We start from the raw sequence: 5,572 nt of genomic DNA, 5'->3' as shown, positions 1-5,572 counted from the left end.
CACCATAAAGAGCATAGTTTTTTATACATACAGGGTCTGTCCATAAAGTTCTACACAGTCTGCCGTCTTGATCTATTTCAAATTTGAAAAATAATGCACTCCATAACTCCTTTTTTCTGAAAATTATCTACGAACATTTGTGCATCTGAATCCTTAATATAGGCTTTCAAGTCTCTCTGGAAGTTTTTAAAATCTATCTTCGATGCACCAATATTTTCATATCCTCCATAAAGTTCATTTGCTTGTCTCAGAGGACCAACATTCATCTATTCAACCAAATCAGATTTTTTATTTTTAGATGAAATGAGAAAAATTATATAACTAATCAGTTTAGTATTTACAATGCATAACTATTTTGAAGAAGATGGTTTACCTTTGCATTATTAACTACCATCTTTTTTTAGTAGAAGGTTCATGTTCCTGCCATCTTTTTGAGATTGTACACATCTTGGAGTGTAAAGAATATGATTACGTTCTTCTTTGAACTGTGTCACTTCATAGATTCCATTGTCAAAAAGTTTGATAATCATTTTAGCACTGCATCCTACACGACTGAGTGTCCTTTTTCTGGTTTTTATATCATTGGATGTCCCTTTTTTTCTATGATATTTGTAACCTTCTTTATTGCGTACAAAAAATTTTTCTTTTATAACACCTTATTTTTTTCTTGATGTTGATACTCTACTATTAAATCCAGCAACACGTGCATATGATTTGTAGAATTCTTGAGCTTTATCATAATTCTCAAATATCATTCCAAGAGCAGGTTTTAACTCATTTGAACAATTAGGCGCCCATAATTTTGTTCCGTTAGGACTGAGTCTTGTAATTACTTCTGGTGTATAAGGTACAATTGCAGTAGAAGAGTAACTAGGCGAAAGCAAATCTACAAAACAGGTAAAAGAATCGAGATTAGGACAAAGATGTACTTGAAACAAATGGTACATTATTTCGAAACAAACCATACACTTATTTGGAACAGTTGGGCCATTCATTTGGGACAAATGATATAGTTACATGTCAACTCCGAAATCAGCTATTATTCAATAAACTTCCATTGTGTCACATTTTTATATCTTTAACCAAATATCCTAAAACTAATCATAGCTATTATTCAATGATATAGTTACATGTAACAAGTGGTACAATTTGTTAGAATTTAGACTACAGTTTTTGTGAATAATTAGTGTAAGAAATCTATTATCAAGACAGTGAATAAATTGTTAATGTAAACAGATATCAATATTTTCAATATATAGCAGATATAATTCATTCGGAACAAACCATACATTTAGTAGGAACAAACCATATATTTAGTAGGAACAAATGGTACATTCAGTTGGAACAAATGATATAATTACATTGAACAACTGGTACATTCAGTCTACAGCCTTTGTGAATAATTAGTGTAAGAAATCTATTATTAATGTGAACAGATCTCAATAGTTTCAATATATATCAGATAAATTTCGAGTTGCAGATATAAGCAAAATACCAGAAGATGATGTTGTTCTTTGTGTCATTTTGGACTGATTATGGTCTTCATATTCCATATTTTGGTGTTCGGATTCCATATTCAAAGTCAATTATATGAATACAGATGAGAAATCGATTGATAATGTTGAGGAAAAAAGAATCAATCAGTAATGTTGAGAGAAGAAAATCGATCGACAACTCAGAAGAGAAGAAAATCGATCAATAATGGTGAGGAGAAGAAAATCAGAGATTAATCTGAATACAGATTACAAATCGATCGACAATGGTGAGGAGAAGAAAATCGATCAAGCATGGTGAAGAATGAACTTTGATTCCCGCGTTTTTTGGGTGAGGAAGGCAGGAGAATGAAGTTGACGCGTGTTTTTTGAATTGAATTTTGTTGCCAAAACTACGTAGTTTTGTTATGTCACACAATAAGCTTCTTGTCGCACCGTAAGCCCTTGTCACACTGGATCTCACCCCTATATATATATATATATATATATATATATATATATATATATAATATGTGTAATTCGGTGCGTTTGGTTTTTTTACATTTTCTATCAAACCGAACCGAATACCGAAATACACTTAAAATTAAAACCGATACCGAACCGAATTGTTAAAAAACTGAATTCACTTGGTTCAGTTTGGTATGTGGTTTAAACCGAACCGATGCACACCCCTAGTTTACGAGACTTCCCATCAGGCTCCTAGTATGCCTTTGCCTTTTTTAGATTGTGATGCTTCGGTGCTAGCATCATGAGGTCGCCCAAGAAGAATTGATGTAGATCATGGACGGACTTAATGTTTTGCATGTATGCCTCCATGCATATGAGGGCTATTTCTCTCCTTTCTTCGAGAAGATCCAATTGATGCCTCATATTGGCCTCATTGTTTCCATCGAAGTAAAAAGTATGGCGGGGATTGACCGCTCCTATCTCAACTAGGACGAATTTTTTGGTCTCGTATGTGAGTGAGAAGGGTGTTTCGCTCATAGTTGTTCGGGGTATTATCTTGTAGGCCCGTAAGACAGTGTAGTTGTTTAATCCCAGTTAGATTCGATCCTTTCCAACCTTTTCTTGAGGTCTTACACGGTGGTTTATTTATGACCTCGATCATTCTGAGACAGAGAAAAATCGAGCTTGATTTGTAGGTTTTTGCAGTAGGTTCTGAAATTCATATAGTCAAACTGTTTCCTGTTGTCCATACTTATAGTGTGAAGGATGTCGAATCTGCTTACGATTCGCCTGTTGACGAAGTTGATGATCTGAGTCGATGTAATGTTGGAAGTTAGATCTACTTACCCACTTGATGAAGTGTTGTAGTGTGACGAATCAGATACTTTCGTTGGTAGCAAAAACTCAGAGCGGGCCCTAAGCACATATGGGCTAAGTGTCACAAAGTCCATCAAACCAAGAGTTCTCATGGAGGATTGGATAGTTCATCCTACCAAACCGTCAATGGTCAGTTAATCAGCCAATGTTCGGCCAATTGTTGTTGGATTGTGGGTCTTGGTCAAGACAGTAAAACATATCACCAATAACGAATTAATTTGATTTTTGGCTTAAGCCTTTTATTCTAACTCTAATATAATTTTTCCACGTAGATGAATCTCCACATCAAGTTACATAAAAGAAAAAAAAATGGTTGTAACAAGCAACAATTCACTCAGACCATTTCTAGAAAAGAAAAAGCTTTTAGGAACAAATTTTCTTGACTAGTGTAAGAACTTGCAAATACTATAAATTTATTAAATCAGTCCCACAATGATGATGTATCACTGATTTGATATTTTTATTGAATGTTTGTGTCTCATAGTATTAGAGATGGAGTTTGATTAATTAGAAAACACTAAGGTTGACTTATTTATAAGAATGTGATATTAATTTTCATTAATGAATGTTTATATAATATCTCAAAATAAAAGGAAAGAATCGTCTAATTAATAATATCTCTACGCTGTATAATTACAATAAAGATAAATGGATAGAAAATTAGAAGATAGAATACATAGGATTTTTTTATTAGCTAAATAGACTATTCTAACCTTAAGTAATTCTACATATATATTTTTTTTAAAAATTTATTGTTATGGGGAATAGAAGAATTTATGATACTTACGTTTTTTACTCTTATTTATATAGAATGCGATTAATTATTACTTTTTCTTTTTAATAAACTGCTACTTTCATCTTTGTATCAAGTTTCATTTTTTTAAAGATTTTTTTAATTAAACTTTAATTCTATGAAAATACATGTATATAACAATTCTTATTTAATAGTATTTGCATAATAGGATTTTCAAATTAAGGTACTTTAAATAATTAAAATCATCAATTTGATCCTTAGATTATGCAAAAATTATTAATTGAGTCCTCATTCCAAGTAAAAAAAAATCATTAATTAAATCCTCATCGAAAATCATTTGATTGAACAGTTTTAGACTTTTTTTACTCGAATCTTTTTGAAGCAACACACAAATCATGACAATCAATGGCAAATAATCACAGTTTCTGATTTTAAGATATGATAAAATTTTAATTTAGGAGCCAAATGAGTTTTATGACTTTAATATTTTAAGACTATCTTTTTTTCTAATATTTTATTCTTTATCAAAATTTTATTCATTTAATTATATTGGAACAAAATATAAAATAAACTTTATGGTTTAGTCGATTTGTAAGACAGTCATCGTGATTTAAAAGTTTGTAAATAATAATTCGTATTTGTATGAGTTTTGCAGTTATATCATATATGAGTCACTTTGGACCAAACAATACTTGTGGTTTAGTTAATTTACAAAGTTAGAACTTAAATTTTGGATAATTTGTAAAGCCCGTGTTTTTAATTTCCTAAAATTTCTCTCTTTTAGGGTAAATAGTCACGATAAGAATTTCTACATGAAATGATTGAGTTTATAAACCACAAAAAGCACATATTCGTACTTACAAACTTTTAAACCACGTGAATTGCCTTTACAAATCTGTCAAACCAGTTTTGTATTTTTTTCCTATATTTTATATAGTGTTCTAATTAGGGTTTTAAATGACCTGAGCCTTTCATAATTAGCTCAGTAGTCGAATCGATAAAAGCTCGGGTCTACTCGGTTCGATTTTTAAACAATTGGCCCATGACACGGTTTACAGGCTCGATTCGTAAATGAACCGAACTTGAGCATAATAAAACTCGGCTCGATAGCTCACGAGCAGGCTGGGTTATAGGTTGACGCACAAGTTCATAAGCAAACTCAATTATAATGTTGACAAAAAAAATTGATTTAGGTTTTTTCTGAATCATCATCAATCACTTCATATCTTCATCACATTCACTTCTCATCCTCCCATGCCTCTTATCTTTTTCGTCTCCATCGCCTTGCAATGTTTTTTTATTTAATGACTAAAATGAGGTTTTTTTAATGTTTATTCATGTACAATTGTATTAATTCATTTGATATTATTTCATTTGGGAACAAAAGAAATGAGTTGCTCGCAATAAAGATCGTGATTAAAATAAATGAGCAGCTTATGAGCTAAACTCGTGAACAAGATAAACGAGTTGGTTCATGAGCAGCTCGTGAACAAACAATCTTCTGAATAAGCAAACTTGAAACGCAAATTTATGCTCGAACAGAGCTCGAAGCTCGACTCGAGCTCATTAATATTATAATGAGCCCGAGCTTGAGCATGCCAAAGCTCAGCTCGGATCAGCTCCATTATAGTCCTAGCTGTAATAGAGTCAAGCTTTGGCCTGCTCATGTTCGGCTCATCAGAATATTGACAAGTTCAAGCTCAACATTTTGTTTGTGAGCTGATCACAAACTTTTAACGAGCTTGTTCACGAGCTGTGTTACCACTAGCTCGTAAGTTTTCTCATAAGTTTATTCATGACTCTATAATCGAGTTTACTCATAAGCTTTTGAGCTGAGATTCCTCGTGCTTAAACTCGTCTTGTTTATAAATCAAGTCAAAACTAATCAAACTTTTATCAAAACAATATGTACATGGAGATAAATCCTCTAGAGAAAGCGATAACATGGAATATATATGCCTCATTGACAATCCTAATTACATCGTAGTGCTTTAAACCTTAA

This window comes from Euphorbia lathyris, chromosome 3, assembly GCF_963576675.1.
Source record: "Euphorbia lathyris chromosome 3, ddEupLath1.1, whole genome shotgun sequence".
Lineage (NCBI taxonomy): Eukaryota > Viridiplantae > Streptophyta > Magnoliopsida > Malpighiales > Euphorbiaceae > Euphorbia > Euphorbia lathyris.
This window is presented reverse-complemented; position numbering follows the sequence as displayed.